This window comes from Myotis daubentonii, chromosome 9, assembly GCF_963259705.1.
Source record: "Myotis daubentonii chromosome 9, mMyoDau2.1, whole genome shotgun sequence".
In the NCBI taxonomy this organism is placed as follows: domain Eukaryota; kingdom Metazoa; phylum Chordata; class Mammalia; order Chiroptera; family Vespertilionidae; genus Myotis; species Myotis daubentonii.
Genome location: NC_081848.1, coordinates 47,789,330 through 47,800,266, shown reverse-complemented (window position 1 = coordinate 47,800,266; position 10,937 = coordinate 47,789,330).

Below are 10,937 nucleotides of genomic sequence, written 5' to 3'. Positions count from 1 at the left end.
TATATTTAAATGCCGTTTAACAAAGAAAAATCAACCAAAAAATTGAGTTTGCGTGTCACACCTCTGACACGCGTGTCATAAGTTCGCCATCACTGATCTATAGTGATAAAAGAGTAATATGCTAATTAGACCAGAAAGCCAAACGACCTTCTAGATGACCTTCCAGAATGACCAGTGTGTGTGTGGGGGGGAGGCGGGGGCAACGAGCCTGCTCTGCAAGGCCAGCCATGGTGGTCCCAGTCCAGCACCGCAGCCCCTCCTTCTGCAGAGGCGGAGGGAGAGGCCATGGCACCGCAGTCCTGGAGACTCCGCAGAGGCTGGACAGGGTGCTTCTGCAGTGCCTCAACCTCCCACAGCCCCTCCCCAAGCCGGCCTGGCCCCAGATCGCCCCACCAGTGGACAAGGGGTGGGGCCAGTGCTAAGAAGCAGTGAGCCCAGCTTCTGGTTGAGCCACACTCTCCCCTGCCCCCCACCCCTTGCTCAGTCAGAAGCCGGGCTCATGGCTGGCAAGCACAGTGGAGGTGGCATGAGCCTTTCCTGCCTCCATGGCAGGCGGGTGGTAAGAAGCAAGGAGTCCTAGGTTGTGAGAGCCCCGGACTGTGAGAGGGATGTCTGAGTTCCAGCTTAGGCACGATCCCCAGGGGGTCGTGGACTGCGAGAGGGAACAGGCTGGGCTGAGGGCCCCTGCCCCAGTGCACGAGTTTTGTGCACCAGGCCTCTAGTTAATACTCTTTTCATTATCACACATTAGAAAAATGAGTCACAGAATTTAAATAACTTACCCAAATTTCAGAGCAAGTAAGTGGGACCAGGGCCCACCTTTGGAAGACCAAGAGCTCTGACTCTACAGGCATCTAGCCCTGACTTTACTTATTACCAAAATGTCCCCATAAGCATTTCACATGTTTCAATCAACAAATGTGGTTAAACTGAACCTGGTAAATACTGTGTGTTCAATTAATGTTTATTATATCATGAATAACGGGCTGAATACAGGGGGCCCAAGGTGCCAGTATCAGAATGGTGTACAGAAATGGGTGGCAGTGCGGTGAGGGGAGTGATACTACTCAGCCATCAAATGCTTGGCTGAGGCTCCTCACATTCTCTTCTCCCAATCTGCCCCCACCAGGCTCATTCTTAGAGTCAAATATGGGGCCAGATATGGCTGGAGGGGTGTGTGTGGGGGGGAATAGACCCCGGGGCTGCATGGCTTGGGCACAGACCAGAACAGGGGGTGGTCTTGGAAGAGCAGAGGAAGGGAGAAGAGGTTGAGCAGAACCATCATGCCATGAGCCACCGCGACTAGGTTGGAGAGGAGAGCCCCCCTGGGCCCGGGTTCCCTTCCAGACCAGCTGCACACAGGCTGTAAATGTCCACTGACATCAGAGAGGCCTGTGCCACGTGTCCTTCCAGAGCACTGGGAGTGCTTTCTTTCTGGGCCCAGGTCTGCTCTCTGAGCTCAGGTCAAATCTGCCCTCTCACAGCCACCTGAACCTCAGCTTCTTCTCTTCCCTTAATGTTGACCCCATGATGATGCCCAGGGGCTGAGGTCGGGCATCCTCAATGGCCAGCTGTGGAGGGAGGGAAAGGTATATGGGCACTGGTTTGCCAGCTCCAGAGGGCACCTGATGGTCTCATTCAGGGTATTTAATCAGTGGGTTGGACTCCAGTTTATGTATTTATCAAGTTTTGGTCAAATATAAATAAGAAATTGAAAACTGTAAAATGACACATAGCTATACAATAATTCAGCCACCCTATTGAATAGCTCCCAATAACAAGAGATGGATGTAGTTAGCATAATTATTGCTTTCGGTTTTGCATTGAGTAGCGTTTCCATGAGGGAGTGATTGATTAGCAGATGCTGACGCTGTGCATTTCCTCCCTTTGGGTAGCCAGCCACACTACACACAGTGATGATAGCAGTCCACGTGACAAGGTTCAGAAGAGGCACTTGGTGAAGTTGGAGGCTTCAGACTCCAGGCTGTTTCTCTGAGTCCCAGAGTGATGGGTGGATGGGAGCCAAAGGAAGAACAGCTAACCCCTGGAGAATAACAGGAGTCTCACCTTCCTTAGGCCTAAAACCTCCAGATACGGGTTACTCCTAGCATCTTTTGAAGAAGGAAGTTCATTTCCATTCATTGGCTTACTTGGCATTATGTACTTCCCCTACCATGTCCTGGGGGACTCCAGAGAAGAATCACCCACATGCTCTGCTCTCGCAGAGCTTGCATAGTTTAAGACCTTATCTTATCTTGGATGCTACACTCAGTATCATTACCATCACAGCCTTACCCCCATCGCCATGTGTTATGACCTGTAAAACCCTTCCAACTCATTAGATTATTTAATCTTGCAATGACCCTATAAAGGTAGAGACCATTATTCCCAGGGGAAATGGAGGCCCCACGAATAGGTGACCTTTCCAAACTCACTCAACAAGTCAGTGATGATGAAGGGACCATGACACCAGTGTTTAATTCGGAGTCCAGAACTCCTCCCATAAAAGCGTACTACCTCCTGGGATGGGAAGGTGGAAGGGGGAGAACTCTGCTTTGCTAGCATTGATCTGGTGTGATATGAACAGGGTGGAACTCATCTGGCCTTGGGGGCCAACACAGAGAGCATGAGTCTTCATGAAGCCAGGGTTCAAATAGCCTCATCTGGGTGGAAGAAAGCAACAGATGGACAAATCATCTTCCAGATGTGCCCACATCTGTATGAGTGTCCTGAGTCATTTATCATTCATTCAACAAATATTAACTGAGGCCCTACTGTGTGCAACACACTGTCCTGCAGGACATCCTGGATGTGCAAGACATCCTGTCACAATCCCCCAACTCTTCCCCCTCCCTTCTCCCGCCCTCAGCCTGGCTGTCACAACCCAGAAAGGGAAGGTACCATGGACAGCTCAGTGCACTTGTCAAAGGGAGGAATCGCGCAGGAAGGCAGGCAGAAACCTCAGCCACCTCCTCTTTTCCTGGGAACATTCTCTTCTCCTCCGGGAGAATCCAGAGGAAACCTGGTCTCCCCCTGCTTCTCCCACAGGAGAATCTATACCCCCATCCATTTGCCTTGTGGCATCCAAAAGCTAAGAAAGAATATTTGGGTGTTCCAAGGCTGCTGAGAAATCAGCCAGACCCACCCTCCCTTGTTCCTTCCGCATCTGCTTTTCCTTGTGACACTATCTCATGTGACTCTAAACTCTTGCTCCACAACCCAAACTCTGTTCCTGCCACTATCCTTTTGGACTTTTAGTTTGTTCTGGGTGTTTCTAGTGCATGAAATTTGATTTTTCCTTATTTAGCTTGCCCCTGTCTTGTGTTGGGTGAGAGCCCCCACATCGCACCCAGACCCTCACATCAGCTACATGGCTGTGTCCCCTCCAGGCTAAACCTAAACAGACTATCAATGTGGTCATATCATCAATGTGGCTCTACTGGGGGAGGAAGGAAGAGCTGGTTAGATCAGAGCTAATAGACTGGGAGAGGTTGCAACTCATTATTGATAGGGAAGGCCATCAAAGGAGTTACCAGATGAAGGTTTCTATTCCTAGGGCTTTCTGATATGAGTGAATAAGAGGGAAATTAGAGAAGAGGGATAAAATCTGAAATAGTTTCTGTGGAAAGCAGGAGACAGAGATACTGGGGACCAACAGAGAGAAGGATGGGCAGTACCGAGAGCCTGGCAGAAAGGAGCCCATAATCTGTAGGATTCTGCTCCTTGTATTTGGGTGATTGTCCCCAGTAGTACTCAGCTCCCAGGATGCAAAGAGGAAAGATGAATGCTTGGACTGACACGGGATTAGGAGTTTGGTAGCAGGGCAGTGGGAAAACAGAGGTCAATTGAACTGAGTGTGTTGACAAGACAGTAGTAAGTGTGATGGATCAATGGGAGGATCAAGAGGAACTGAAGCCAGGAAAAGACCAAAACATTTCTAGGGAAAAAGAACGTGAAGAGCTTTCAAGTTCAAGGAAGTGTGAACATCCTAAAAATATAAGGTTGTGGTCACCAGGAAATACCAGAGGATAAGTAGTTTGGGTAAAAACAAGGTCAAGAGTGTGTCTCTAGGCAAGGGCTGACAAAGGGTGGAGGCGGAAATGAAGCAGATGCAGATGGAAAGAGGAAGCTGAGACCCTGAGAAGTTGGGGTAGTAAGTGGACCCTCCCATAGATATCGGAGCCTCTCACTCTATCACCCATGCTGTCTAAGAGTGTGTTCTGGAAGGGCATAGATTTCAGGAAGCCATTGACAGCTATGAGAATTTCATGTTATATGAATTGTGAGAGCAAAGACAGGGCACTTAGTGAATAAGAAGTTTCATGGTTTCCTCACCCCCACCCCCCAACACCCAGCCTGTATCTAAGGCATTAGATCTGTATTCGAGGCTTAGGAGCAGACCTATGTGTTTCTACCCACAAGAGCTCCCTGGGGCCATGCTTTGGTCTCCTCTCAGGTCTCCTGCTTGTAATGGAACCTCATGGTCAGAGTTAGTGGTGTGTAGTAGGTTGCAGAAATGGCTGCAACTTATATTTCCTCTATTCACCCTTTGGAAATGTGACTTGTAGCATTTCCCAGCAAGAGTCTTTTTCCTACTTTTTGAATCTTGGGTGGTTTTGTGACTTGTTGCTCAAAAGAATTTGGCTGATGAGATACTGTGCAAGTTCTGAGCCTGTACCAAAAAGGCCTTGCATGCTTCCACTTACTTTCTTTGAACCTTGAGATGCCGGGTGAACAATTCCAGACTACCTTGCTAGTTGGTGAGTGACATGTAGCCAGTTGCCCCTGTTCCCCCAACTGACAGCCAGCCAACTTTCAGAAGCAGAGCTGTCAGCCATCTGAGTGATGCCATCGTGGGTCATCCAGCCTCTTGCTACGCCTCCAGCCAATGGCAGACACATGAGGAGGCTTAGCCTAGATCAGTGGTCAGAAAGCTCACTAGTCAACAGAGCCAAATATCAACAGTTCTTCTTCAAAATAGACTCGCCCAGGCTGAAAACCAACTTCTGCGCATGGGCCATGAAGTTTCAATCGCACTGTACGCACGCCCACACGTGGTATTTTGTGGAAGAGCCACACTCAAGGGGCCAAAGAGCCGCATGTGGCTCGAGAGCCACAGTTTGCTGACCACGGGCCTAGATCAATGAATCCAGGGCCAAATCAGCGGAACCACCCAGCCAGCCCATGGACTCATAAGCAATAACAAGTGGTTGTTATTTTAGGTCACTAATTTGGAGGAGTGTCTTAGCTTGAGCTGCTATAACAAAATGCCCCAGGCTGGGTGGCTTAAACAACCAACCCTTTTTTTTTTCTCTCACAGTTCTGGAAGCTTGGAAGGTCATGAGCAAGATGCTGGCTGATTTGGTTCCTGATGAGAATTCTCTTTCAGGTTTGTAGATGGCTACCTTCTTGTTGTAACCTCACATGCAGCGGAGAGAGAAAGAGATCAGCTCTCTTGTGATTCTTTTTATTAGGGCACTAATCTCATTCATGAGGTCTCCACTCTCATGACCTAATTATCTCTCAAAGGTCCCACCTCCTAATGCCATTACACTGGGCTTCGACATATGAATTTGAAGGGGATGCAAACATTCAGTCATAGCAGGGAAGGTTGGGTTGTTATGCAGCAAAAACTAGCTGATACAGGGTGGAATAGAAAGAGATAAGAGATGCATAGACCTATGTAATAAAAAGATTATGTGCTAATAATAGCATCTGACACGTCACAGGACCACTTCTCTTCTGCCAAAGACAACCTCTTCCCTTCCCCTGGGCAGATGCAGCCCCACATGAAGCTGCATGGCTTGCCAAGGAGGGCAGATGGAACGGCAGCCCCCGCTTGCCAGGCACCCTTGTGCAGGGCACCACTTGCCCAACTGTAAGTAGCCTCCTGGCACGCTGTCACGGCCTCTGAAATTGCTCTCTCCTGGCAGCAAGTGTTGTACTACACACTCCCCCAGTACAACCAATTGAACAAGAACTTGGTATCTGGTCCAGAGATGGCAAATCGGATTCTTCCCTTTGGAGTCTGGATCATAAAATGAGGGAGAAAATGCGTTAATAGCAGGAGTAGAAGGTAAAAAACAAGATGCATCCAGAAAGGCCTTGTAGTTGAGAATGGGGTCATAACTTCTGAAGGGCCAGGGAAGGTTGTGGGAAACTGAAATTGAGAAATTATGAGTAAAAGGAGCCGGGAACTCAGAAGACACACAGACTACGTGTGGAAGAGGAGAAGCAGCTACACAGGGAATGGCCCAGAGCTGCAGTGAAGACCTGCTACTGAGGTCCTCCAGCCACTAGGGGTCTGGAACAGTTTTCAGTCAGGCAGAGTCCTGTCCTTGGGCTGCAGGAAGTCTCAGATTCACTGCTTACCTGTCTCCCTCCCTTGGGCTGTTCTGTTCCTTTTGCACCAAAGACCCCTGAGTAAAACCAAAGAGACCATCACTGCCCATCTGCTGGCCTTCTCTGCAGTCTAGGCTGAGAGGCCAGCCTGGGGCGCCAGGGCTGGGCCATTGTCTGCCTCTCTGGGCTTCATTCTTTAGGGCACTGTGGGGGACGTATAGACCTGTGTCTGGAGAAGTGGCCAGGTCAGTGAGGCTGAGCTTTAGGGGCCACTGAGAACAAGCTCAGGCCCACACAGCCCAGCCACGCTATGGGGCCCAGGAGACAGGATAGAACAGACGGACGGCGGGGAAGCTACCCAGAGCAGCTTAACCTGAGAGCTGGGGACAAGCTGCAGCCACAGAGCTGGCTATACAGGGGTGGGCTACCCCATGTGGGTGTGCCCTGAGGTCTGTGACCAATCCTGACTCCCCCCAGGCCCGCAGGAGCCTAAGCACTGGGCAGGGCAGGTGGATCTAACCCCTGGGAGACAGAAGGGACCCGCCACTATTGGGTCAGCACTCCTGCACAAGCCTCACCTTAGCAACTCACCAGGGTGGTTGAGTCATCCAGCTCTTTGACAGGAGGGACAGTGGTCGACTTCCTGCTCTCCAGCCTGTAAAATCTTCCTCTGGTGATCCCAGGAGCTGTCATCACTTTGGTTCCCATACAGACACTGCCATCTGCTGGGAGGACATAGGAGCAACCCAAAGGCTGCCCTGCCTACGTTTGGGTCCAAGCCAGCGCCCATCCTAGGAAAGCCCCTGTCTCCTGCTAGTCTAGACAGAAGGTCCCCAGCCTCCCTCCCTGACTCCCTGCCGGCTTCCTTTGCCACCCAAACCCTCTCACACTCCCTTAAGGTACCGATCTCCCTCTATTTTGGGTTCCTCTTCCCTAACTCCCCACCTTAGGCACTTGCTCCCTAACTAGCACAGAGCGGCAAGCACAGAACAGGGCTTTGGGGGAGTACTGCCCCTTGGACAGGAAATGTATGTCCCCTCAGTCATGCTGGACCAGGCCAGGCAGAGAAGGGTGGCCACAGTGTCTGACTGTCCTAGGTCCGGAGGGGAAGCTCTCTGGGTGTGCTGCTTCAATCTGCCAGCGGACTGCCAGACAGAGAACCAGGCCCATGCCAGAGCTGCCTGCACTGAAGACGGGAGGAGGGGAGCAGGGAGCACCCCTGCTAGTGAAATCTGGAAGGAAGTTAGGAGAGTCAGAGCCACCTAGCGGGGCACAGAGAGGGAGGAGCCCTCTGAAACATCCCATCGGAACTCCCACTTAATGGATGAGAAAACTGAGGCCCAGAAATAGGGCCTATCACACCGCCCCTCTGATAAGAAGAATGATGAAAGCTCATTCCTGAAGGACCTGGAGGACATCTAGCCGAATCCTTTCACTTATAGACGGGGAAACCAAGGTCTGGAGGGTCACAGGAGGGAGGGATGCTCACCTGCTGGAGGTTGCAATACTGGTTAGTATTTGTCCTGTGCTTTTTCTATGCACAGACTGCCCCAGAGTGAAGAAGTCAGCCCCTAACGTAGGATCTGGGTGGCAATTAGGACAGGGGGACCCCAGGGGATGGGTGGGCAGGGAGGCCGACCAGCTTCTGGGGAGGAAAGGGCTGAGGCTGCAGCCACCAGCTACCCTGTCCTGCTGTGTGATGATCCTACCATTTCCCTCACTGCTCAGAGCAAGGCTGAGGTGGGAGACTTATTTATTCCTGCACCTTTATTTATCCATCTTTTATTCATGCAAGCTTGTCAGTGTATATTATTTACATTATAAACCATATGCATTCCCACACTCCCTCTTTAGAAAAGGCCCAAGAATAGATTGCTGCAAAGCTGTGAAAACGGTGGTGGTGGCGCTGTGTCTTCACCCCCTCCCTTGGGCCTCCCAGTGGAGCTGCAGAAAGCCCTCATTATTCCAAGCTGAGAGCCCTGAGACCTCCCCTATCACCTACTCAGTGCAGTGTGTACATCTGACCCCCAATAGAGGAACAAGAGGAGGAGGAGGAATGAGAGTTGGTGGGATCATAGGGGAACCGGAGGATGGCATTCCCACCCCCCCCCCCACCTTCTTCCTGAGCAAGCCAGGCAGGGCTGGGTTGTGGCACCAGCTGCCTGAGGCCATCTGAAGGGAGTGAGCTGAATCCAAACTAGTCTATAGAAAAGCCTCAAGAAATCAGACAGTTGGATTGCAAATGCCAAGACCAAAGGAGGACAACAGGTCTGTGAAGGAGAGATGGAGCCAAGTTGGGGGTGGCATTTGAGCAGAAGCAAGTCAGGAGTAGATGCAGCAGGCAAAGAGGGGCCAGGGGGGCAGCCACAGTTTGCATTTATAGACGGACTTAGGTGGAGTGGGAGGGCCTGGAGTTCTGGCCAGACTGGGATTTGAAGAACTGGGCTGAACAGATGTATCCTGTAGCTGTGAGACTGAACAAAGGGGAACTGGTACATACATCTCTGAACAGGAAAAATAAATCAATTATTATTTTAATTATGTATCAAAACCTCTGGGTATGTCTAAAGCTATACTCAGAGGAAGAGTCATAGCCTAAATACATTGTTAGACAAGATAAGTAATAGCTAACAGGCAAACCTCCAAATTGCAGAGGCTTAACACAATAAAGGTTATTTCTTATTCATGCTTCATACTTGTTTCTAAAAGTCACTTAGGGATGCAGGCTGATAGAGGATCTTCTGCCTTGTATCTGGGCCATCCTGGAACACCTGGCCTACAAAACTGCAGTAAAGGACGAAGAGGGAGAAAACTTATTGGCTCTTAACTATCTCAGCCCAGACAAAACATACATCACTTCTGCTCACAGTTCATTGGCTAGAAGTAGTCACATGGCTGAAACCAAACTTCAAGTCACACTATAATGTGTAAGAGAATAGTACATATGTATCCAATAAGCATTGTCTCAGCCACACATTAAACATTAGACAGGAAACAATGAAAATAAATTACTTAAGTACCCAACTAAAGAAATTAGAAAAAATAACAAAATTATCCTAAGAAAAGTAGTAAGAAGAAATTAATAAAAATAAAAAATCAATTCATTGCCTGGCTGGTTTGGCTCAGTGAATGGAGCGTTGGCCTGCAAGCTGAAGGGTCCCAGGTTTGGTTCCAGTCGGGTGCCCAGGTTGTGGGCTCAATCCCCGGTGGAGGCCTTGCAGGAGGCAGCCAATCAATGACTCTCTCTAATCATTGATGTTTCTCTCTCTCCCTCTTCCTTTCTCTCTGAAATCAATAAAAATATTTTTTTTAAAAATCAATTCATTAAGAACAATTTATTAACTAACTGTCCAAGTGATGAAAGAACTAAAACAAAAGAGATAAATTATCAATTAGATCAAAAAGAAGCAAAGAAGCACACGCACACAAAACAGAAGTAAACACAAATAAGTACAAAATTAAAATAATTACAAATATATTAACACTCTAAGTTACTATTTTTGTAAAGCTGTATAAAATTATGTCTAGGAAAATGTTATTACCAAAATTGACTAAGGACATGTTAATAATCATGAGAGATATTGAGAAAATTGCCCCCAAAAACGTGTCTCTTATATGTACACACACACACACAGAGTTTCACAAGTGAATTCATTCATACCTATGAGGGAAAAATAATTATGACATTGAACTGTTCCAGTGAATTTTTTAAAGGAAATATCCAGGTTATTTGTTACAAAGCTAGTGAAATATGTTTTTTAATTTTAAAATATGTTCCAGTTACAATTGGCATATAATAGTATATTGGTTTCCGGTGTATAGTGGTTAGATACTTATATACCTTACAAAGTGATCACCCAGAAAAGTCTAGTACCCATCTAACACCATACAGATTTTCCATATTATTGACTATATTCCCTCTGCTGTACTTTAAATTTCTGTGATTGTTTTTCTAACCAGCAACTTGTACGTCTTAAGTTTTTCACCTTTTTCACCCACAAAGCTAGTAAAATACAAATAGCAAAACTGTACAAGACATAAAACTACTATAGATTAATCTCACTTTTGAATAAGAAAGCAGAAAGCTTAAATAAGATATTTTCAAATAGAAGTTAGCATATTTTTGGATATTACAATAATTACCAAGTGAAATTCATACCATAAATGTAAGGGTGATTTACAATTAAAAAATATAATTGAGCATATCAATACACCTTGACATGGGTTCTCAGACTAAAAGTTATCGTTCTTAATGTTGAAAAATAATTATTTCTATCAACATCAACAATAACATCAGAACGTACTCTAACACTACTATTATTTAACATTGTGTGCAGCTATTGACCAATATAAATACAGGACCACCCAAACTGTCACAAATACAAAATAATTGCCATCTGAAAAAAATAGTAAAAGTGAGGCTATTGAGGAGAGTTTCTGTTATCAGTTTTGGCACCCAATTTATTTCTGCCTTTTGTTTTGGCCACATAGTATTGAAGACATTCTGATACCCAGAGAAATGTAGAGAAGAAGAATGACAACCTATTTTAAGTCCACCTTGCAACCTCAGGAAAAGCTTAAATTAACCTGTTTCA